The sequence below is a fragment of the Zootoca vivipara genome, chromosome 8, assembly GCF_963506605.1.
Source record: "Zootoca vivipara chromosome 8, rZooViv1.1, whole genome shotgun sequence".
NCBI lineage: Eukaryota > Metazoa > Chordata > Lepidosauria > Squamata > Lacertidae > Zootoca > Zootoca vivipara.
This window is the reverse complement of record NC_083283.1, coordinates 32,452,836-32,478,803: the sequence shown is the minus strand read 5'-3', so window position 1 is coordinate 32,478,803 and position 25,968 is coordinate 32,452,836. Positions and strand designations below refer to the sequence as shown.

Below are 25,968 nucleotides of genomic sequence, written 5' to 3'. Positions count from 1 at the left end.
ACCACTACAAAGAGGGCAAGGAAACACAGAACAGGTACCTTAAGGATTGTATATGGTTTACATTAGGCATCCCCAAACTGCGGCGCTCCAGCTGTTTTGGCCTACAACTCCCATGATCCCTAGCTAACAGGACCAGTGGTCAGGGATGATGGGAATTGTAGTCCAAAACATCTGGAGGGTCGAAGTTTGGGGATGCCTGGTTTACATCCTGGACTTGATTTGTATGTTAGAAAGTAACCAGTAAATAAATTTGTTACAAACATTGCTATTCAGCCTGTTGCGCTCTATATGTTGTAACTATTGCACCTGTGTAATAAGGTTTTGTATTTGTTTTGACTGGCAGTAAAGCAGCATCGCTCCCTAGATGGAAACAGGGAATGATTTTTAGTCTTGCTATTGTCACTCAGAATCCTAACCTGCGCAATCCTGGTTCCCATATTCTGTCATCAGCCTACATCAGAGTTGTGAGAAAATGTCACTTGTTTACTGAAATGGCATAACCATCCCAGCTTATTGCGCAATCTTTAATTTTTTTTGGCTGCGATAACTGTTGTGTAGGGAGTAAGATAACAGAAGCACTAGGAAAACCAGGCGTGTGGGTCAGGGAAAAGAAATTGTGCCCTGAGAAAGTGCAGAGTCCAGATATTCTAGCTCCCAACACAGGAATCTCTGAACAAACCTCTTTGAGATTTCTGCTCTCATCCAATGGTGGCAAGCAAGTCTCACCTGTTCATTCCAGTAAAGTGGGGGCAATTCTGTGAGTACAAAGAGATGCTTATTTAGAACTGGACCTTCTTTAGAAATGACTGAGGCAGTCTACTCCCCCAGAAACTCTATGCATGCATTGAAATAAACATAAAGCTTTTGATCAGGGGCTCTTATTATATATTTTCCTCTTTTTTGTCATTTATAGCCTGTCTTTTAGAAAGTCTTATCACAAGGCAGTTTGCAAAAAAAGCCCAAGTTATTGTTTAGCAGATGATGCACATTCAAGACCTCCACTTTCATGAGGGTTAGGTGCTTGTTTTCATTGAATACTAACTGAGTTGCAGCTTAATAATAATAATAATAATAATAATAATAATAAAATGTTTTATTTATACCCCGCCCCCCCAGTCAAAACCGGGCTCAGGGCGGCTGACACCAATAAAATTACAATAAGAAGTAAAAGAAAGAAAAACAATTAATTAAAATACAGGTTAAAATACAGTTTAAATTTTAAATTTTAAAATGCAGCCAGGTAGATCTTGATCCCTTTAGGTTAAAAGGATAGCAGGGATGTGTGCATTGGAGGGAAAAGCTGTTGAGCATTTGCTTTGCATGCAGAAGAGCCTTGGCTTCTCCAGGTATGAAAAAAGACCCTGCCTGAAACCATGAAGAGTCACTGCTGCCGGTCAGTGTTGGTAGCCTGAGCTCGATGGACCAATGAACTGAGCCAGTGTAAGGAAGGTTCTTATAAAAGGGGGAGGGTCTTTGCCGCAAGTATGGTCTTTATTGTTTTGCGAAGATTTCTTGTCTGCCCATTTATTCCAAGCTAGCAGAACGACCATTCAGATCATACCTAACAAATGGGAAGCGCTGCCATTTTCACAAAGCGAGGCCCCGCTGCCCTATGTTTTATAGAGACTGCAATTTTACGCCTTTGCCTTTTGGGTTGCTTTGTTCGGCAAGAGTTCCTTTGGAACATCTTGACCTGTAACTTCCACGCTACTGTTCCACTGTCAGTCGAGCCCCATAACTCAGCCAAGGAGACTGACAACTTCACCTATAAAATTATGTCTTCACCTCGCCTGAGTTTTCTGGATTAGTCTCCCTGCAAATGCTAACAAAAGCAGAGAGTATCAGATCACTGCTCAGGACACCAGCGGTGATGTTTGTGGAACCGCACACTGTCTCAGAGCTAATCTCCGGGATAATTTAGATTAACCTTTCTGGTCGCTGCAAACCACATTGCCTTTTCCCCTGACCGTGATGTGCTACTCGGACTTATAATAACCATTTTGGATAATATCAGTGGAACCATTGAGTTGGCCTTCTGCTAAACTTTGAAACGGAACCGAATTAGAAACATTACAGTTTGGGCTTATTTCACCTTTCTGTCTAAATAATAACAATATTAATAATTTTTGAAGTGCCCTGACAGAAAACCTAGTATTGACTGTGAATAATTCTTCCCCCCTCCAAAATAATTTTCATTTGATTTTACAAGTGCAAATTTACAACAATACCAAATATATATCCATATCTAGAGATTTCTCTGAATCTCCAGACTTCCCACCATCTTATTGTCAACTGCATATTATTTCATCATCCATATTTTATACCTCTCCATATTTTCCAAAGTATTTGTTACATAACAAGTGTTACTTGAACCCTGCTAATGTTTTCATCTGCTTACAGTGGTCTCCTAAATAAATTATAAATCTTTCCCATTCTTTCTTAAAGTTTTGACTGTGAATAATTCTAACCAGAAATATGCAGGGCGTCTTGATGTCCTCCTGTGTTTACTTTTTTCACAAGACAGATAACTGTGGCAAATAGAGGCTATGTATCAAAGACCTGTCCCTTCTCAGATTTGGTAGGTTTATAAGTTGAGCTGCTGGGTGACTGTGGGAGGGTGGCAGATGTACCCTCAGAGATCCTGAAGAGAGGATGGCCCAGAGGGGAGGGGAAGGCAAAATCGATCTCTCTCAGTTGCTGAGCTATTCTTCCATTTGTTCCTGCTTTTCATGACTGTAATTCCTGCTGCTCATGGCTATAATTAGAACTTTAAAATTTATAGCACATGCCTAAAGGCCTCGAGATGCTTGGGGGGAATTTAACTGAATCCATGATTTCTTCGGCAGGGACAGCTGCTACTATGGTAGGAACGATTCTGAACCGAGAGGTCAACAGAAGATTCTGTGAAATGCTAAACACCAAAAGAAGTAAGGAGTAAAAAAAGAGAGAGAGAGAGAGAGAGACAAAAATGAAGACTTGAAGGTAATATTTAATAACTTTATCAGTGTTGAAAAGCCACCCTGCACTGCACCCAAAATTTAAATTAGACTAGACAGGTCCAATGGCAGGATGATGAGATGGCCCCCAAGTTGGATGACTTTAAAAGAGGATTAGACAAATGCACAAAGGAAAAAACTTTCAGGGGCTAGTCATCCTGGTTATGTTCTACCTCCAATGTCAGAGGCATTATGCCTCTGAATACCAGTTTCTGGGGAAACAAGTTCATGCCCTCTAACACCCTGAAGCCAAAATTTGAGACACCATCTTCCTGGATGCCATCTTCCTTTTTTTTAATATATATTTTATCGCGAGAGCACAAAGTTGATTTCGCACTACGGTCCCTCCCCCAAAGCGCCTTTTCAGACATACACCCCAAAATGTGTATTTTGAGGCACTGTGTGAGATCGCAGCCCCCCAAAAGCACTCCCCCCCCAGGAGAAATCATACCTTCAAATTGCATGAGATCATGGCAACCAATATGGCTGCTATTCTCTCATGATAAAAAATGGAATGGTTTTTCCAGGACACTTGTGAAGCATGTAAGTCGGGAGAGTGCTGTTGCGCTCATGTCTAGTTCGCAAGCTTCTCAGAGGCATCTTGTTGGTCTCTGAGAACAGAATATTGGACTAGATGGGCCTTTGGCCAGATCCAGCAGGATTTTCTTGTGCTATAATGGCTTATAGGAAGAAAAGAGGGGAGGGGAGGCACTTGAGGATCGTTGCAAATCTGGTGTGCATGCAGAAAGTTTAGGTCCTGGAAAGTTTAGGCCCGAACATATTCAGGTATAGCCAGAAGAGACTCTTGTCTGAATTCCTGGAGCACTGCTGCAAGGCAGTGCAGACGATACTGAGATAGATGGACCAGTGTTCTGACTCAGTTTAAGGCAGATTCCTATGTTCCTTGCTCTGTTCAATTTACAGAAGGACCAGGTGGAATAGCCACTGATGGAGCAAATTCTAGGAGGAAGAAGCTGAGCCACTTTTAGAACCAATGCACACTTTTTTCCAGGCATGGAATTATGCCCATGAGAGATGACCACACCACAGAGTAAAATGTAGAAATTGCTGTGTGGTGATCATGCGGAATTCCAGAAACCTGCCTGCAGTTCATGCCATGTCTTTATTACCTACACACACATGCAAAAATGAGCAGACTACCTTGTCTCCCCTTAGCAAGCTGCTTTTGAAATTCCCATCAGTTCCCCAGTGATCTGCCATGAGGCATGGATGGTCCCTATTTGTGAAATGCAAGCCCAACAGCTCACAGTATTTGGCAGAAGTTCTCCTGTATTTCCCTCTATTATTCTCCATCAATTACCAAGAGCAGTAATCACATTTGAAAATGATCAAAAGGGGGATAAAAAATTGGAGAAATTATTGTGGAAAGGGTGGAGGTTATTTTGCTGTACTTAGCTTACTTCTGAGGTGGCCAAGGGATGTTTGTGTGCGTCCTTTTCTTTCAGTCTTCAAATCTGCACCCATGCAGCCTCTCTGGGTGTCTTTACTTCCTGAAAACCCCATGACATCCTCAGCTGGGCTTTTATGTATGTGCAGAAGGGAACCACATTGCCTATTGCGTGCCTGGCCACTGTTCACTATTTTCAAGAGAGAAGCATTTTTATTTTTCAAAGAAATCAGTGCAGAAAGCTTTTGAAAACAAAACAATACAAATAAATGGTAAAATGAAACCTTATCTTAAAAACAAAGTCAGGGAGCACATCAGATGCTCAGTAGCCACCTTTTCAACTTCTCACACTTCATTTAAAATGAGGCAATTCCTCCCACAGGGATTTTTTTATTTTATTTTTTAGATCAGGAGACATAGGCAGCAGGGGAGGCTGCAGAGTGTTAAATGAGAATAAAGGAACACACACCACCCACAGCTGCTTCACAATGATATATTAAGTTCAATCCTGCACCCACTGAAAAGATAAAGAAATTCTAAAGCACCCTGAAAAATAGGCAGAAAAACTGAATTCTCTTTCACAGGTGAATAAAACTTTGGAGAAATTAGTGGTTGGGTGTATACAGAACTAGTTCATAGTTTGTTAGAACCCGGCTATTGATTTCTAGAATGGAGAGGGGTGTTACATTTTTAAAAAAGTGTTATATGAATTATACAGCTGGGGGGTGGAGCTGACTGAGCGAAATGGATCTGAGTCTTGTGATTTATGAACTTATGCACTTTACGAGATGGAAGGGTTGCCACTTGCTGCTGCTATCCTGTTATTACCCGCCCCCTGAATCCATTTCCCCACCCCATGAGTGGAAATGTAACAGACAGGACTAAGCTTCTTACAGCACAATCAATGCATGTTGAGTCAGAAGTAAGTTCTGTCAGTGATAGATGGAAAGGCTGGATAACGATTTCTTTATCCACACAGAGATTCTCAAGCTAACTGAGTTATGATGGATGCTTGCTGGAGCACATGCCTTGCGTGGCATGTGGTAAACAGTAGTGGCTAGTGAGTTATTAGCAGTTATTGACATTTGTCAGCTTTCCGTGTTCTGTAGCAGGAAAACAGAAATGGCAGCAATCATGTCTAATTTAGCCTGCTATGATGTCAGGGCTTTGCGGACTCCCACTCATGTCAAGAAGCACCTAGAAAAGGTTTGCAGATGTGTAGGAGGCAGTCAACTATGGCAGTGATGTTGCCAATGTTGCACATGGATCAACTAACGATTAAGCTATCAAAAGCAATCACTGGAGCTTACTGACAGCTGGCTCAATTGTTTGCACCTGTTCCCCCCCTGCATTACACATATGTCTGGAATGGATTACCCTGGCTTGTGCTGGACACATTTCACCTTTCCCTATCATGATGTGCCAGAACAACATCTTTACGAAACCTGGGACTCGGAAGGGTATGGTACATCGTGTGCACTTCCTTATGGGAAGGAATCCCTCGCAGAGATACCAGGGGGGGGGGGACCAACTGGACTCATCCCTTGACTCCAGCTCTGCTTTATAACCCATCTGGATATAGCTATAATCTGATCCAGGAAACAGTGTCTAAAACAAGGCCTGAGATTGGATCCAAGCTCGGAGAAGGTCTCTCCCCCCCCCCACTTCTTTTTGCCGAGACTAGTGTAATACAAGACCATTTGTACTTCAGTAGAATTAGATCCATTTTGGCCAATAAAAGCAAGGACCTTGTTTCTGATTGGTTGGCCATGCAGTATGTAGAGAAGAGTCCTAGTATTTCCTAGGAAAGGGAGAGCTTCTAATGAGCAAGCAAAAGCTCTCTGGCTCAAAACCCAAACGTTAAATGGCTGCTTCATAATAGGAGACATAAAACCTGCAACAGTCTCTTTCCCTCCATGACAATTGTTCTTTTGCAGGTGGGGTTCAAACATATACCAGTAGATTCAGGTTGCACAATTAAAGTGGATTTAGTGCTCAGGCGCAAAATCCCCCTCCCCCCTCTCTCTACACACACACACACACACACACACACACACACACACACACACACACTTCTTGCAGTAAAGAAAGTGCTGTGGAAATGTGCTGGAAAATGTAGGATAACCATTACTTGACCAACCACTTAACCAGCTGGTGGTCTGGCTAGCCACTGTGAGAACAGAATGCTGGATTAGATGGGCCTTTGGTCTGATCCAGCAGAACTCCTTTTCAGTGCTTATGCCATTGTATAACTTCCCTGCAGACAAATAATAAGGAATGCTCAATAAGCAGTTGGGGTTACAAACTTTACCTCCCCACAAACTTTGTGCAAACAAATCATTATGAATGCTCAGTAAACAGATTGTGACGTCTTTCTCTCTCTCACATGCACCCCTTTGGGATGTATTTTCCTTTCTTAATCAGTAGGCAAGAAATGGTTTCTCTCCCACACACTCTCACCCTTTCCCTTTGGGATGCCCTTTTCCTTCTTAATCACGAGGCAAGGAATAGTTTCAGCAAAGGTCCCCAACTCAGCCATTGTGGATTCTTACATTGGTTGCCAGCTTGCTTCTAAGTTCCTTTCTTCCATTTTCGAACTCAGTGCTCTGTTGTTTTTAGGAAATACTCAATGCCCTGTCAATACTTCTGGAGAACAGCTACAGTGCAGTTGTACCTTGGTTCTCAAATGCCAAAAACCTGGAAGTAAATGTTCCGTTTTTTGAACTTTTTTCGGAAGCTGAATGTCCGACATGGCTTCCTCTTGAGTGCAGGAAGCTCCTGCAGCCAATCAGAAGCCGCAAATTGGTTTTCGAATGGTTTTGGGAGTCGAACGGACTTCCAGAATGGATTACATTTGGGAACCAAGGTATTTGATGTTCTCTCTCTGTGCTGCTCTGGTTCGCCAGAAGTGGCTTAGTCATGCTGGCCATATGACCCGGAAGCTGTACGCCGGCTCCCTCGGCCAATAAAGTGAGATGAGCGCCGCAACCCCAGAGTCGGTCACAACTGGACCTAATGGTCAGGGGTCCCTTTACTTCTCTGCTGAAAGGTGCTTTATGTGAATTTGAACATGATGAGGACATCATGTTCACCACCTGTCTGATGTAGAAAATCCCTAACCCCACCCCCAGTTTCCATCTTGAGACTCTGCATCAAGTGCTCTCCGCTCTCTGTTGTGGTAAATGGTATGTGCATGAAGTTAGTCCCAAACAATAGCTATCTTGTATCTATCCTGTTGTTTCTAATGAAATACTGTTTCATTTTGATGTGTTTCCCCCCCAAACCAGCTTTGATTCAAACTGAGAAAAAGAACAGCTTAGCTGCATTTTTAAGCCGTTTACACAACCAAGGTCACTGTCAAACAGCTTTTACCGTTAAGACTTTACTCCTGAAATCTACCCTTCTGCTACTTCAGCCCATTTGACATAGGGCTTATCCATACTTCCTCTTGTCATGCTGCTTCCCCCTGGAGAAAACTATTCTGTAGCGCTCAAGCTACAGGTTTCCTCCAAATTGACATTTGCTCCGATTTAGGATGAAAGAGTGGGTTTTACCTGAGAAAACTGCAAGGGGAAAACCGCTCAGACCTGTGGTTTCTAGGCATGGGGCTAGTGGAACTGGGGGCAAGCCCCTAGGTCTGCCCTCTAGGGCAGCACAGAAAAAGTCTTCTATGGTGAGTTAATGCAAGATCAGGCTATACACAATTATGAAACAAAGCCTTTCATTTCATTCGGTTTTTGTGTTGCTGCTAAACAATGAATGGCTTTGACAGCAAAATCCTTTGCATGTCTACCTGCGAAGTAATTCTTGTTAAGTTCAATGAGACTTGCTCCTAAGTAAGCGTGTAAGGAGTTGTAGCCTTAACCTGTTTATTTTCATTAGGGTGGATTTTTTCCCACCCAGCAATGAGATCCAGGCCTGTCTGAAATACAGCAGCTGAAGTTTGCCAATGGTTTTCAAGAAAGCCAAACATGTGTTCAAAGCTCGATGGCTCTTGGCAGACACTTACGTTTTAAAGAAGCCCTGATGCCTTCTAGAAAACACAAAAAGACAGTCTGTTTGGAAATAATCTGCTTGTGTCACATTGAGTGAAATCTTAGCTCCTGTGAAGGCAAAGGAAAGTTTGTCATTCACTTTAATGGGGGCAGGCAGGACTCATTGCCCAGGCACATTTATTCTCATGGAAAGGATGTTCACACTTTGAAAACATCTTTTGCTTATTTAGCCGATTTATTTCCTTGTTCTATAGCAGTCTATTGAACTATATACAAAATTAAAATGAATTAACAGCAGCGCATTCCTATCCATGTCTACTCAGAAGTAAGTCTAAACTGAATAGAGGTGCATGAGATTGTACTGTATAATCTTTCCCCCATAAAACCCAAACATACAAGGCTGTAATCTTCTACTCACCTACCTGAAAGGAAGTCCTGTTGATCTTACTTGGACTTACTTCTGAGCAGACACATATCTGTGTGTCTTTTTAGGCTCTAGCTGTCACCCAATGTCTCCCTTTCCCTGAAACAAATGAGTTGTACAGGGTCTTCCTTTTGTAGATCTTGACAGGTGACTTGCTCATGGATATTATTATTTTAAAAATGTGACAGGCTCTTAATGAAATGTCCACACCAGTAAATATAGGCTTTCAAAAGCTATTATAATAAATGGTTCATGTGTTAAAGGTATGCTGAATCTCCTGAGGATCACACCCAAAGATTTAGGAGGTGAGAGTCCGGGAACTCTGGGTTCTTCTTGATATGTTGAGGCCAGATCTGGTGACTCCTCTTCAATCAGGTGATGATGCTTTGTGCTGCCGGATTGGCCAAAGCCGTTCACATTTAGTGAATCAAGAGGCTAACTCTGCTGGGCTCTGGTTGTAGATCAGTGTATGGGGGTCATATAAAAGCTCTAATTTCACTTCCTGTAATATTCATAATGTATTTTTGGAGATGGCTGGGAATGGACCCAAGCAGAAATAACTGACTCCCTGCCTTTCTCTTGGAAATCCTAAAATGCAGGCTAAAATCTTGAGACCGGAGAAATGCAGTATGGTTGTGCCAGAGAAAGTAAGATAAAACTGGTTTCACCCATGGCTAGTGATGGGAGGGAAATTTGATTCGGTTTGCATTCAATAGCAAACTTACCTAATTTGCACCTTCCAAAACAATATGAGAACTGTAACGCAGTCGTCCTTTGAAATTTGCACTGCTCTGAATTTTGCAATGTCATGTGTACAGAAATGTATCTACTAGGGTAAAGTGTTCGTATAAGTGCATACATTAGTGAATATAACAAAAAAAATGCATTATGTTAGGCATAGACACTGACTATGTGGGGCCCTAGGTGCCCAAACACCCACAAATCATAAATGAAGGGGCCGGCTCCTCCCCCCAAGATTGCACTTGGCCACGTTGGCACCCCCTAACATGTGCTGAGTGACGTCAGCATGCTGCCGGTGTACCAGTGTCACACACACACACTCCTCAAGCACCCACTGTTGCAGGGGCAAGGCAGTGTGGCTGATGTTAGAGGAAACAGCATAACTATTAAGTAGAACTGCATACCAAAATGTGTATATCACAAGAAGTTTGCACTAAGATGCTGATGGATTTTCATGAGGACTTAAAAATAAACAAATCACAAACCGATGTGGAAATGTGATGAACTGATTTTAAGATTGGAAAAATGAGAAACCGAGAAAAACTGAAATTGACATACTCGCCCATCCCTGCTCATGACTCCACTGTTCTTATGACCATGCAATCCCTGGTTTCTTTTGGATGCCTATAGACTCAGTTTCAATAATCAACTTGCCTCCCTTGGGCTTTTTCTCTCAGTTTAATATTAATATCAAGGAAGCATATTTATTTGCCTTGCCGAGGCCCAACATGTGCAACTGAGCCAATGGCAGACGTCTCTCTCCCCTTCATTTCCCAATATTGGCAGAAGCGATCAGACCTCGTTCTGCTGGCCCTGCTTTGGAACTGTGGCTGCTGCTCCTAAGCTGGCCTGGAGCCTCAGCTTCCTGTATTGCAGTATTAGAACCAAGAAAGTAGCAGCTTTTCACCCCACCAGGGACTGGGGAGTGAGCTCAGCTAAAACTGCCATTGGGGGGGGGAAATGGAGTCAGGCAATGAGCTGTGCCTGAACCACACAAAGCTATGGGGAGCCAAAGAGGGCCCAGCACAGATGGTAGCAGCTACAGGAATGAACGCTGCATTTCTTGACTCACCATACACTTTCATGCTGCACAAAACCAAGCCTGCTTGTATGCTCTCTTGGGCAAGTGAGGTTGGACTTCGCTGTTTGTCTATTGGAGCCCTGATGGTGTTTTAGGTAAGGGTTCAATCAGCTCTACAGAAAGGGAGGGGACCAGGGCTTTTATCAGAGCCTGCAAAAATGGATTTGCCGGAGAGTTAGCAGAGCGTAAATGCTCATAAATGCTTCCCGAATCCTATACATTCTCTCACTATATTGTTACGCTCACCCATATATTGGAGTGCTGAGACATTCCAGGCAGTGCAGCACAGGTTTCCTTGGGACAGGAGGTCACTGGAGGTTTAATTGGTATTTTGTGGTACCTGCATTTGTTTACAAATATACAGCATAGCTGCCAAGTCTCCCGTATTCCCTGGGAAACCCCCGTTTTTCCAGCCGTTTCCCGCTGGCAGCCCGGATTAACCCCCCCCCCCGTAAATCCCCCAGATTCTTACCAGCCCGGGGAGGCTCCTTCTGTGCATGTCTGGAGTCTCTGGACATGCGCAGAAGCAATTTCTGGCACTGTGGCCATTTTGGAAATGGACAGAGCATGCGTAGAAGTTCCAAAAATGGCCGCAGCGCGACTTCCGGTGCTGAGCCGCTGCCGATCCCGGATTTTTCAATCTGGGAGTTGGCACCTATGATATACAGGCTGAGCTAAGGTGGAGGTGTAACTCAAATACTCCAGCAGATGGCTAAATCTAGTGGCTCACATCAGATCTCGAGAGAGAGGCAGCTCCTACAATGCTCACAGAGCCTACAACTCAGCTCCTTTTCGTGTCTTTTGTATGGCCTCCAGGTTTCCTTCCAACTTGGTAATATTACGATTCTACAAGCAGGTTACTCACTGGTGAATTTCAACATGTTCATATGCCCTATACAACTCCAGATTGTCCAAGACTGAGGCCTGGGCTTTCTTCACGTCATGCATCATGGGAATTGCAGTTTGGTGAGGATGCTGAGATTCTTGTCCCCCTCCCAGAGTTACAGTTCTCAGAGTGGTTCAGCAATCAAACATCTTCCTGGGGAACTCTGAGAACTGTAGCTTTGGGAGGGGAATAGGGGTCTCCTAACAACTCTCAGGACCCTTAAGCAGTGGTGGACATTGGGGTCTCAAATTTCAGTGGTGCCCTGTGGGACACCAAAATTTGACGCCACCCACTTCTTGCCTTTTGGACCACTTCATAGCTGCAATGCCCAAGGCTCCACACCCAGTGCGACCACACCAGTTGCGCTCCCCTAAATCTGACTCTGCCTTAACAAGCTATACTTCCCAGGATTCTTTGAGGGAAGCCATGACTGTTCAAAGAGGTATCATGGCGCTTCAAATGAATGGTGTGCATGTGGCCCTGGAAAGCAGGTTTTGAGGGCTGAATCACAGTTGAAATGAAGTTGCAATGATATATCACCATGCAGAGAGGGGGTACGAGAACATGCTCTAGAAGGAGGGGGGTGGTGGACATCAGACATAGAAAACGAAATGAAAGTGTCATTTAAGAATGCGCCTTGCAAACACAACAGTAGAAACTTATTTTTAATAAAAATGCAACAAGGACTAGCATTACTTATATTTATACATTTGTATGAAAAGATCAGAGCGGTTTCCATTGAAAACATATGCTAAATGCACGAAATGTTTCTACACTTGTAACCACTATGGGAAATGATATACTATAATGGTTGCAAATGTGGAATAAAAACATAAGATTGCTTTTTTTGAAAACAGTTCGTTTTATGTCTCTTTGCTGATATGGCTGAGGGCTAGAATTTTAACCAAGCTTTTTTTTTTAAAATAAAAATAAAACAGAAGCTTTTGTGACAAGGCCTATCATTTGGCATGTCAAAAGCATGAAATATTTTTACAGTTGACACATAAATCAGTCTGTACCATGGAAATGCAATGTACTTAAAAAAAATTCAGACATGGGTAAATGTTATGCTATATAGCTAAATAAGTAAATAAATAGTCACAAACAGCAATGATTGTGCAAAAACAAAAAAAACCCATTGGGAAAAGTGTCTCTACTATGCTATATTAGCAAACCTTCAATGTTCATTAAATGCCTGTATGTCATGGTCTGTGGGGTGAAGCTCCTGGGAAGTGATTTGCTTCTAGAAAATACCCTATAAAGAGATTCTCCGAGCACTGTAGTCCTGATCCAGATTGGCTGGCCCAGCGGCTGCATTTTCAGAAAACAAGGGAGATTTGATCCCTGATATCATACACCTAATTTGGCCTTTAGGCCTCCAAAGCACATAATTCTAGGTAGATTATTACAACTTTATGCTTGCTAGAATCTTTCATTGCATCCCTTCTTGGCCCAAACATTGCAAAACACATGTAGACATCAGGAACACCACAAGCTGCTTATACTGAGCCAGACCATTGGCCCATGTAGCTTAGTTGTGTGGCGATAACCCTCCTTCCCATGAAATAAGACACAGACACACTGTATAGATTTTAATTGGGTGAAAAGGCCACAACTTTATTGGTTACGGATGTTGAGCGGTATTGGCTTAGGCATTGGAACCTAACTACTAAATCTGACTGCAACCCGTGTGTTGCAGTCTGTGAGAAGTTAACCACCAGCAAGGTGCCCAGTGATGTACATCTACCAGAAGCGCCTTCTGTGGCTGCCATTGGGGCGTGCATTACGGCCCTGACCTCCGCAGGCTCAGGACATGCTCCGCCCCCCAAGACCTTTATCGGAATATTTCACTACTCTCTGGGAAGATGATGATGCAATTTATGCTAATTTCCAATGCCTAACCGCCAAACCAAAGTTGTGACGAATTGTTATGAGGTAGGCAAAAAACCCACCTTGGCTAGCCCAAGTGGGAAAAGTCCTACCAGGCCCCCCAGCCAACCAGGGTGACCAACCGAAGTCCATAGCAGCGTCAGCCTAGCCTGAAGGGTGGGCGGGTGGGTGAACCAAACAGCTGAGGGGGAAGCGTGCAAAGAGGCTGAATTCCCGCCTCAGCTCCGTTTAAAAGGGGGTGAGGCTCCATCTCCTAGCCGACCCTATTGGCCGACACGGGCGTGACGTCGACGGGAATTCCCTACATGCGAGGGGCTGGGCTCCCAGCCCCGTCACGCGAGTGCAGGAGGGTCCCGCCCACAACACCACCTCCGTTGGGATGCGGAAGTGGTTTTGTGTTTACACGGTCTGGCAGCTGCTCACCTGTGGTTTCAGGCAGGGGTCTTTCCTGGCCCTACCTGGGCCAGGGGTTGAACCTGAGGCCTTCTGCTTTCAAAGTAGATGCTCTACCACTGAGCTACTCCCTGAAGTAATAATAATAATAATTTATTATTTATACCCTGCCCATCTGGCTGGGTTTCCCCAGCCACTCTGGGCGGCTTCCAACAAAATACTAAACTACAACGGACCTTTTCCTATGGTCTCTGATGTTACATCTGGTATGATCTCCAATAGGATTATGATCCAGCATGTTTATGCTGTGATCTGGACCAACTGGATGACCCCCCCCCCAAGTTCCCCATGTTGTCTTTGCCTACCATTAGAGTAAGCAAACCGCACAGAAGAGTTCCTTTCATACTGCTGTTGGATTTGGAGCAGGCCGGCCACAAGAGCGAGAACAATATCAAAAGAATGAGCTGGTTCTTGTGATGTGGCTGCTGTTTTTTCCTCCCGCTCTTCCCTTCCTTGTTTAGTGACAGGTGGCATTTTTCTAAGCCTCTGATGGGCAGCTGGTGGATGGTTGACTCCAGCTGGCTAGCTTCTCTCCATTTAGCCCCTGCCACACCTGCTTTGCACAGCAAACAAGAGCCTTTTAAAAGATGGGCGGCATCTACCAAGGGAGCAGGACCCTCTCTGCGCTCACGAGGAGGGAAATCTGGGCCCAACCACATCTTCACATTTCTCCTGCTTGCAGATTCTGACCTGCTTTCTCAGCCCAGAAAGAATCTAAGGTGTCTTTCTCCCTTTCCCTTCTTCCCAGTGCTTTGTTATTTTCTTCTCTTTAACACAGTCATCTCTCTCCCTCCCTCTCCCCCCTCTCTCTCGTTTGATCAGATTTGTTCTCCCCCAAAAAACTTCCTTTCCCTTGAAGCACACAGTGACAGGAGAATGCTTGCCCCTCGGAGCCTTTTTTTTTTATTGTTCGGAATTAAGAAATGGCAGAATGGGCTCATGAAAGATTAATGACTTCCTGTAAGCATCTTTGTACCTGAGGACAAGCAATTACAAAAATATGTCCAAAAGGCGGGGGCGGGGCGGGCTGGGGGGTGAGGGGGAAGGGGGAAGAAAACCAAACAAGAAAGGATGTTAAGGGTAGACTGGCCAGGTATTTCCTGACAGCAGACGGAAAACTGAGCTTTGCTTCGCTGTGGCTTCACTGAGCGAGCAAATCTTGTTGGTGAAACATCAGCTTGCACCTAAAGTTGTCAAGGGACGCCCTTTATTCAACTCTTGCGTGTCTCAGTGTAGGAGAATGGCTGTCTCTGAGTAGCGCTTTGGTGCTGCTGTTTCTGAAAGGTAGCCAGCTTGCGGTTTCTCAGTGACACAGGAGGAGCGTTGAGGGAATTCATGGCTGTTGTCCAATAGGGTAGCCCCCCCCCCCAAGAAAACCCATACCCTGAAAAGAGGACAAAAAGGGGCGTAAAAGATACACCTGCTAACTTGCAGGTATAGATTTATTTTTATTTATTAATTACATTTCCTCCAAGAAACTCAATGTGGTGTATATGATTCTCCCCTCACCATTTTATCCTCACAACAACTCTTCCATGGCCAACATCCATTCGGGGTGTGTGTGGTGGTGGTGGATTTGATTGGGAAATTAGTGCGGGGTGGGGAAAGGGTTAACCCCCTTGCACCATGGCCCTGATCCAAATGACCTCCGCCACAGCTCTTTTTCCTGAAAAAAGTAGTTGTCCAATCACAGTTCTTTCCCATGTCATGTGACATGTTGTTTGGCCCTTAATCTTAGGCCCACAGATGATGATGAGGATACAGTATAGGCAAATTCCTCATTAACGCTGGGGTTACGTTCCGAGGCACTGCACGTTGAAGTGAAATTGTGTATATTTGAAACGCAATTGGGAAAAGCCTGCAAACAGTGACATAGCACAGGGGACTCAGGGGGGCCATGGCCCTAGGCACAAAATTCTGAGGGGTACAACAGGTGCTGGCTTCTGCTGGGATCTGTGTCCTGGTGGCTTGTGGGATTGCTAGATACTGTTTTTAACACCTTTTTTGTCCTTTCTGCGGTCTTTCAGGGCCATTTTTGCCATTTTAAAAGTCACTTCTAGGTTTGGTGTGATGTGTGTGTGGACGCACATAAATTTGTCATTGCCTGTAATATAAATATAAATGTAATGCTGGTTTACAATATATAGCTTTTTTCATGCCCCCTCCCACCCCGGAGCCCTGTGTTCTTGTAAAGGTTCATTTTCTGCTTGATTTCCTAGCATTTGCTTTGGGTTCACAGAGAGAGTCAAGGTAAGAGCCTGAGAAGAAACCCTATATACCGAGTACTTTAAAGTGAACATTCATCATTCAACTTGCTTTCTGTCACTGCCTATGAGGGAGACGAGGGAACTAAAAACAATCTCCTGTTTCTCTCCAAAAAGCATCAACGCTGCAGATAGACACAACTGACTGGAACTCATTTATATTCAAAGGAAGCATACATCTATTATTCAATTAAGTAACAAAAAAAAGCCCGACTGATGTCAAAATATCACAGCATGAGAACAGAATCCAACTTAAGAAATTGACACAAAAATATTGCTTCACTCATCATAAGTAGTGTGCAAAATGCACATGGATGTACTATAAGTAAGCAGACAGAAGCGCTGTCTTTTTGTAGTCTTTCAGAGCAAACACACACACACACACACACACACACACACACACACACAGAGAGAGAGAAGTATGTTCCACTGGTTAGTGTGCATAGGATTACAACCTCAATTCTTCATTACTTAATTCTAAATTACGGAGCATTGTATGCAGCTGGTGAAGGAAGAGTTATCTGCAACCAGTGCCATTCAAAGCACAGTGCATATTTGCTTAGGCATGGACATGATCCAGTCAAAAATAACACCACACAGTTGTCTTGCTCTTTTTGTTGTAACATTGACTCCAAGCGACGGTACCCTGTGTCTCACCTGAGTTGGCCTAAGAATTGATTCTGAAACTCTTCCATAGCAACGACACCCCATGGAATAGCCTTTCAGTTAGGTCTTTGTTGAAGACTGTCACCACTCTTTAACCTGTGATTAAAAATAATGGTTACAACTTCATGAAACTTCAGGACAGAACTTCCACTTAAGTGGTTCTTCAGATGCAGATACCCTGTTGAGCACGCTAGTTCCATTTGTGTGTTTGAGGTGAATGTGTGCTGGTTTAAAGTACAAGCAGGGGAACATGCACAAACCCTGCTCTCAGCATACCAACATGCTCCAGGTCCACTGCAAACCTTCCTGCTTTTAGCACAAGGATCTGAAGGGCAATTCTAAGGGTGATTCTAAGGGAAGAGAGCAGAGAGAATTGCTGTAGACCCTTCGCATCCTGGACATTACCTGTTTGATTTACTCCCATCTGGACATCGGTACAGGAATCTATATACAAAAACGTGTAGGCACAGGAATAGCTTTCCCCATTGTGATCAAATTGTTGAATCAGTAGTTGTGGGCGGAAGGGAGGCCAGTTGGTGGTATGGGGTCTTTTCGCTGTGCTGTTGTATTGTGAGGGGAATAAATAGTGTTTGTATGAGGTACGTTTTTTCTTTACATTGCAATGTAGTTGAAGCAAAATTCCAAGTATGGTTGATACTTGGCCAATAAATTTCTATTCTATTCTATTCTATTCTATTCTATTCTATTCTATTCTATTCTATTCTATTCTATTCTATTATTGTGTTCCCCAATATCAGAGGGTTCCTGACACTTGAAGGCTTCTAAGTGCCTTCTGAACACACCCAGAACCCCACACTTCACCCCTACTACCAGTCCATGCATGTTTTAAACTGTACGTAACTGCTTTCAGATGTTTTCAACTGAAATTGTTTCCCTAACGTTTTAACTGTTTTGCTTTTTGTTTTCGAATTGTGGATGTGTTTGCCATCCTGGACTCCTTTGGAACGATGGGCAGGATATAAATTCAATCAATAAATGAACATATCAAAATTAACAGGGTTTCTGTCTGTTCTCCAAAATGGATCTAGGTTTCAGAGCAGGACTGGTGATCCTAGTTCTGGATTTACCAAAGTGTGGTAGGCGTATCCCTGGGGGTACGTGAAAGGGTTTGAATAGATAAAATAGTATCATTGGAACTACCCCAAAATTATCTTTGCCCAATAAGAGGTGCACTGGTAAGACACAACTCTCAGGGGTATGTAAGTATTGTAAATTTCGGAAACACTGTCCCAGTATATGCTGCCCATTATCTTCTAAATAAGGCACTCTAGCTCTCCCAACAAAAAACATTGATCCAGAAGCAGAGAAAGTTCAGCAACCATCCCACTGAAATTAATGGGCATTATTAGTTGCAGCTGGCTTATATTGATTTCAAGGGGATGCGTGCCTTGAAAAAGGTTAATGCTTTCGTTCGACTCACAAAGCTTCAGGTGATAGGACACTTTCTACAAGGCAGTTCCATAGCCTGTAATGTGATGATCACACTGGAATAGGTCCCCTATTCTTCATATAAGGCAATAGTCATATCAAAGGGCTCAGTATATGAACAGCTCATCCTTGCAGAGCACACCTCAGAAACCCTCCACTTATGTTTTATGTGGCAACTGCATCCTAAGAGTGTCCTGATCACAAGTGTGCTATTTCACCAAGGCAAGCTCAGCTTCCTTCTCCTGACTTGTCTGTGCCTTGCCCAATAAGGCCGTTACGTAAGTGTGAAGAAAATAATAAACCTGTGTTTTACAAGTAAGTGATACCCCATCTCACATTGTTAAATATGATCACTGGCCCAAAGGGAGAAACACATGGCTTAGTCTAAAGAATACTGGCTGGTGCCAAAAGTTGAAGACCTGGAGAATGCAAACTGAATAAATGAGATCCTTCTTGGAATCTTAATGACACAAAAGTTATGGAGTGGGGGTGGAGGGTGGAGGAGCACACACGCCAAGGGTGGTGGAGATAAGGGTGTGCTACTACTTTTGCAATCTAGAGCAAGATTAAAATAGCTGGCCTTAATCATGACTGATAACCATGGTAATTGTAGGACTCAGTATTGGTCTACCTGAGGTATTGAGGCTTATTCGCACACCAGCCCTTATTTTGCAGCATAAATCTTGTGTACAAAGTGAATATAGGGAGGCCTGGTGTCAGCAGTCCTCACAGTGAGGCAAATGCTGGGGCCCTTGAGCTCTGGAAAGCTAACCAAGGGATGTCAGTCATTCCTTTTTTAAAATTTAGAAATGAGCTTCCTTTCTCTGCTCAGCAAATGCTCAGAGAAGCACTGAGCAAAGCAACATCTACCATCTTTATTACCCCAGAATGCCCCTGGAAGCCAGCAGAGGGCTGTAGCTCAGTATTACAACATCTACTTTGCATGCAGGGGATTGAATCCCCACATTTCTAGGTTCATATTGCATTGTATGTCTAAGTAAGCACCCATAATTCTAGATTCAGGTAGGTAGCTGTGTTGGTCTGAAGCAGTCAAAATAAATAAAAAAATAAATAAGAATTGTCCAGTAGCGCCTTAGAGACCAACTAAGTTTGTTCTGGGTATAAGCTTTGGTATCTGAAGAAGTGTGAATGCACACGAAAGCTTATACCCAGAACAAACTTAGTTGGTCTCTAAGGTGCTACTGGACAATTTATTAATTTTTAAAATTTATTTAAGCACCCATAGCCAGTGTTTTCTGGATAGAGGTGACACTGGGGAGCTATGGGGTGCAGGAAGGCAGAGCCAAGGGAGACACTCATGTGGTGAGGAACCACAGTAGGAACTGGAAGCACTGAGGCACAAAGGAGTGCAAGGATTGAACCTCTGCCCTTCTGCATGCAGAACATGCGCTCTTGACACTGAGCTACAACCTTTCATAATGGACTAAAGGTTAGTCTGACATTCTGGGAGATGGAAACAGATGGATATGGGAAATTCATAATGATTAGTACTGGAAGAGGGAGGAAAAAAGAGTGAAATGAAATGGAAAGAGAATAGTGGTCTGAACACACAATACAGTGCAACAGCAGCTTTCCATAGACCGTATATAGGTAAGGGCGTATAAGACGACCCCCAACTTTTCCAGTTAAAATAAAGAGTTTGGGATATACTCGCCATATAAGAAATACAACCCGGCATATAAGACGACCCCCGACTTTTGAGAAGATTTTCCTGGGTTAAAAAGTAGTCTTAAACGCAGGAATATACAGTACTTATAGTCAGTGTGTAATAATCTGTTGGGACGCAGGTGGTGCTCAGTGCCATCTTAAGCGCCCCTGGTGCCATGGTGCGCCGGATCCTTCCAGCGCCCTCCCGCCCCATTTCCCAGCGCGGTGGGCGGGTGGGCGCCACGCGCCGCGCGGCTGCCACAGGTGCTGCTGCGCGGCGGGCAGGCGGGCAGGCGCAGCTGCGCGGCGGACCGGCCGGCCAGCGGGTGGGCGCAGCTCGTGGCGCCCTCCTGGCGGGCCGGCACCGTGGTGCCCTGCGCCACCCAGCCTGCACGTAGGGCCGGCCCTGGTGGTGCTCTGGGTTAAATCACTGAACCTAGGGCTTGCTGATCAGAAGGTTGGCTGTTTGAATACCCGCGACGGGGTGAGCTCCTGTTGTTTGGTCCCAGCTCCTGCCAACCTAGCAGTTTGAAAGCACGTCAAAGTGCAAGTAGATAAATAGGTACTGCTCCGGCGGGAAGGTAAACGACGTTTCCGTGTGCTGCTCTGGTTCACCAGAAGCGGCTTTGTCATGCTGGCCACATGACCTGGAAGCTGTACGCTGGCTCCCTCTGCCAATAGAGCGAGATGAGCGCCACAACCCCAGAGTCGGTCACAACTGGACCTAATGGTCAGGGGCCCTTTACCTTTACCTAATAGTCTGTTAGTGTGCACTGGAAACATTCAGGGGAGTCTGTTTGGAAAAGATGGAGCTTTTCTCTTCAGGCAGGAGTGTGCCAAGGAAACTGGGAAAGTAGGGAGCCATCAATTGTTTTAGGCATCATGATGCTGTCTACAAAAATAACACAAAATATAATATGAACTAGCAGCCAATTTATTACGATCAGACAACAAAATATTTCCTAAACTCTGTACTCATGTCTCTTTCCCCCACTATTGCATCACTTCATGAGTAATTTTTGTCCTAGTGGATTGTTCTGTTTGGGCATTAAAAATGCAGCAATAATTAACTTAACGTAAATTACCTGCTTGCATTAAGCCTTGGCTTAGGGCATGTAGGTCTTTCAACAATGAGACTTAACATTCTGACCTAACATTTAATGCATTAATACTAATTTTATCCTGGTACTAAGACTCTGTGCTGCATTAAATCAATCCAGGTTAATTCAGAATTATGTCTCTCCCCACCCAGAATCAATAGAGGTACTGTTGGTTTTCCCCAGAGCTGACCACCCACTTTCCTGAGAATCTGCAGTGAATTAGGAAATCTGTCATTGCAGGAGAAGCCGGACAGCTAGGATATGGCTTGTCATTCCACCTATACAATACTCGCTCTTTGTCTGCTATCTCTTAAACTAACCTGACATAGCCTAGCCTCCCTGGTCAATGGCAGCTTTATTCTCTTGGAAGGAATGCAGCACTCACCGGCATTATTAAGAAATTTCTGGACAATGTTTTGTAGCTGAGCAATAATCCAAGCTTCTATTAAAAAGCCATCTGGGTAATTAATAGCACATTTGTTCTCAGCCTCCTCCCAATTTGTCCATTAGTGGAATAAAAGCACAGGACAAAGGGTAATGTGGTTAAGTTATATTTTACAAGAATTCTTCAGGAAGTTAAAAACACATGATAGTTTTCCAAAGATGCATAAGTTTATGAGCACTCTGTGAGATCAGCAACATAGTGAGCCCCAGAGGCTTTTAATCAGCCTTTTCCACTGTCAATAGCTGATGAGCAGACATGCAGGGCAGCCTATACCCTCCCTTGCATTGACAAGGCTCAACATGAGAGGAAGAGGAGGAGGAGGAGGCGGCAGCGGTGGCAGCATGTGAATCACTGGCACAATCTCCATTATTAAATCAGAAGCGATTCCAAGACTCATGTCAAGGCTCCACATCAAAAGCGACACGGATAACTTTTATACCCTCTCACCTGATAGCTGAAGACTTTGTCGAGGTTTCTCTTTAATGTCTCCTCTTGGAAGTGGGATTCCAGCCTCAGGCTGCACAAATTGTCTCTCTTTTATTTTTCTTGGGGTTTCCCCCTCCCCCTCTCCCCCCGCATGCTCCTGCCTCTTTCTCTTTTCAAAGCACCTCCAGAGATTCGAGAAATTTGTGGTTAAAGTTAAGAAGCAAGATTCAAAGGGGTTTGGGCTGGCCTCCCACTCATCCTCAGGCAGATAAAGAAAGTCCTTCTTCAGAACATGTTGCTTCTTTGAAGCTACTGTATAAAATCCAATGAGAAGCCATCTTTGGCTAAATACTTAGTTCGCGGTGTGTGCTGAAAAAACCATTGCCCTGCACTGTCCAAGCACAGTTCCATTCTTTCCCTACCCATGTCAGGGCACTTTTTGTTTGTTTGTTTTGCGCGTGGAGACCTTTTAACCAGCCCTAGGAATAAATTCAGACAGGACTCAAATTTTTGGTTTGGTTTTTTGGCAGAATTTAGGCCACAACTTTATTGATTACAAATCAAGTGAATGGTTGCATAGGCTCTGGTTTGGCTAGCTACCTACAGGCCTGCAGGCAGCGCTGACTCTGGGCACCAACCATAAGTCAGCCTTGGGTGAACACCTGGGGCAGAGGCTAGCAGGGGGTCTGCCATGCCTCCACCCAGATGAGCCCTGGACTCAGGCTCCGGGCACAACCCCACACGGGGAAGACCAACCATGAGCCCGTGGATTCCTTCTTAAAGGAATACCCAACACATAGGGATGGCTAGGCATCCTGCCACCCCTATCCACCTGAACCAGAGCCTATCCGCAACCTTACAAGTTGTGACGATTTGCTACACGGCAGGCAAAACCCAAATGGCACCAGCCAATCAGCCAAGTGGGGAAAATTCCTGCCATGCCCCTGTCCCAACGACAGGCGACACACGACGGCATAGCAAGGTCAAGCACAAGCCCTATAGGGAGAGGTGGGCGGGTGTTCCGATGCACTGAGCCCCAAAGAGGAAGCTCAGGGTATGTGCATTAGCTTAAGTAGTGGCCCCTCAATCGCTTTGACTGGCTTCCTGCTAGCCCAATGGCTCCCAAGATCGAGGGACCACCAATAGGGTGTTGTGGCCGCTCCATTGTTCCCACCCACAACACAAGGCCTGATTGCCAGGTCCCACCACAACATGTACCCTCTTGATGAGGGAGGACCTGATTTACCCTTCCACTTTCCCCAGCAAAATAATGATCTTCCATTGAGTTGGAGCAAAAAGCACTTTGGCTTTTCCGTGGATTGCTGTCTGCTCCAATTTAGCAGTAAAAAGCGGACTTCTGTATGCTGGAAGATGATTCGCGCAAGTGAAATGATATGGTTATGGCTGATCTTCTAAAAGATCAAGCATGTGCCCCATGGTTGGGACATCTTGGAGGGGTGTTCAGGTACATAGCTCACATCATGCCATTCTTTTAAAATGGAATAGTCTTGTAGCGGACATTTGAAGCATGGGCATGCAGCAAAATGTTGCAGTGTTGCTAGGCAGTCAGCCAAACAGACATGCCCTCTTCCAGGCCCTCTTTAGCAACCTGACAGCAATCTGTACTTCCTGAGAGTCTGCTCAGTCCTCACTGCCCTGTTTTGGCCTTGTATATAATTCAGTTTGGTGAGCTGCTGTCTCTGGATGCTTTCAAGTTATAGTTTCAAGCCCAGTCCTAAACATATTTACAGTCGTACCCTGGTTGTTGAACGCCTTGGTGCTCATAAATTTCGGCTCCTGAACGATTGAAACCTGGAAGTGAGTGTTTTGGTTTTTGAACATTCTTTCAGAAGCTGGATGTTCGGTGCGGCTTCTGATTGGATGCTGGATGCTCCTGCAGCCAATCAGAAGCCACGCCTTGGTTTCCAAATGTTTCTGTACTTAGAAAAGTGTTCAGTGGTGTTCACATTGCTCTGAAATAAATATGGTCCTATTTCACCATACAGTGGAGCCTCGTGTTATGTACCATCCTCCTTACGAATGCTTCGGGTTACGAGCTCCACTAACCCGGAAATATATGCCCCTAGTTGTGAACTTTGCCCTGGGATGCGAGGGGAAGTCGCACACCAGCGGTGCGGCAGCAGCGGGAGGCGCCATTAGCGAAAGCGCGCCTCATGTTAAGAATGGTTTCGGGTTACAAACGGACCTCTGGAACTAATCAAGTTCATAACCGGAGATACCACTGTACCTCTGTCAACTGCACTGGCTTCTAGTCCATTTCCAGGCCCAGTTCAAAGTGCTGCTTTTAACATTTAAAGCCCTGAATGACTTGGGCCCAAGTTACTTGAAGAATCACCTTTTCCCTTATATACCTGCCCATACCTTGAGATATGCATTGGAGGCCCTTCTCTGTGTTCTCCCACCAAATGAAGTGTACAGTATAGCACAGGGGTCAGCAAACTTTTTCACTAGGGGGCCGGTCCACTGTCCCTCAGACCTTGTGGGGGGCCGGACTATATTTTGAAAAAAAATATGAACAAATTCCTATGCCCCACAAGTAACCCAGAGATGCATTTTAAATAAAAGCACACATTCTACTCATGTAAAAACATGCTGATTCCCGGACCGTCCACGGGCCAGATTTAGAAGGTGATTGGGCCACACCCGGCCCCCGGGCCTTAGTTTGGGGACCCCTGGTATAGCACTTCGCTGAGTCACTGAGAAGGGGGCCTTTTCAGTGGTGGCATCACAACTCTGGAATGCTCTGCTCAAAGAAGCTCATTTGAAATCTATGCACCTATGAAGCCAATGGTGCTTTTTAGGTGCCAGACGATGACATTATTGTTTTCTCAGGCCTTTTATTTTTATTAGTTTAACAGGATTTATATCCCACTTAATTATCAAAACTTCTAATAGAGCATTTATCCTCTTGCAATTTTTGTTTTAAATTGCTGCTTGGCTTCTGCTGTTTTTGCTAGCTGCTTTTACTGCTGTTATTTTATTTTGGTTTAAGTGTTTTATTTTGTAAGTTGGAAACTGTATTCCCCCCCCCCATAAACCAGCCAGAGGAACTGGTTGTATAGGTGATATCCAAATGTAACAGAAACATCTATGGTTATGCATTTCACAGCAGCCTCATAATAATATTCTGTGATTAAACTGAAACGGTGTGTGTTCAATCCAAGTTTATTTCTTTATTTAGGATTGTAAAAAGGAAGAAACCCTCTAAGTAGTTATTGCCAAGTAGGTGTACACAAGATTGCAGCTGAACTGATTTGAGTGGACTGACTTCCAAGTAAGGATTGTAGTTTTCGCCTCATTTTTGTCACACAGGTGTTAGTGCACCTATATTAGTTGTATGGTTTCTTAACAAATAATTTTATTATTGTCAAGGAAATATAGCAAATGTTCAAGTAGCTGTTCTTGGGATTATTGTTTTTTTGCATTTGAATGTGTAAAATATACTGCGACTTTCCTTTCAGAATATAATGGAGCCCTTACTTTCTGTCTAAGCCCTCCTTCCTCCATGCAGGTCTCTTCAGAAGGCCAATAGTGAAGATAACCTGCAAGAGAGTCAGCCTTGATGCACATATAATTTCAAGTGTGTTTGTGAATTTATTGCATGGTTTTACATGCTGCGGGTAAATACATACATGCCTTGAAAAACATATATTTCCGTTTATGTTTCAGTTTAATAGAGCATGCTGGGACTTCAGGCTGGACTGCAGCCAAATTACATCATGCATGGAGTGGGGGGACAATTTGGAATGCTCAGTGGGACACTGGGAACAAGGTTTGGGTTTCCCCCCTCCTCCTGCATTCCTATCTTTTCACCAAATTTACGTGTATCATTGGACCCTTTTCCATAAACATAAAAATTATTTGTTGGACGTTTACAGCCTGTAAGCACACTACAGTAACCAATATAACAGTTCTGTTAAATGCTCAGAGCAAATGTAGCTATATATTGACCTGAGCGTACAGTTTGACTACATACTGCAGAATCATATAATTCCTATAACTTTACTGAGCTGGGATTATCTGCCAAAGCATCTACAACAGTACAGTACTGTTAT

The 25,968-nt window shown here is 44.2% G+C and overlaps 2 long non-coding RNA genes across 2 annotated transcripts; one reads left to right on the top strand and one right to left on the bottom strand.

Annotated features, from left to right (window-relative positions):
- Nucleotides 1–2,781: 2,781 nt before the first annotated feature.
- LOC118090366 (uncharacterized) lies at nucleotides 2,782–9,184 on the bottom strand. Its single transcript, XR_009558005.1, has 3 exons — nucleotides 8,414–9,184; nucleotides 4,418–4,594; nucleotides 2,782–2,911 (listed from the first exon to the last, which is right to left on the bottom strand). It is a non-coding gene; the product is annotated as an uncharacterized LOC118090366 (long non-coding RNA).
- Nucleotides 2,971–11,608, top strand: LOC132592543 (uncharacterized). Its single transcript, XR_009558006.1, has 3 exons — nucleotides 2,971–2,982; nucleotides 9,087–9,128; nucleotides 11,462–11,608. It is a non-coding gene; the product is annotated as an uncharacterized LOC132592543 (long non-coding RNA).
- Nucleotides 11,609–25,968: the final 14,360 nt, after the last annotated feature.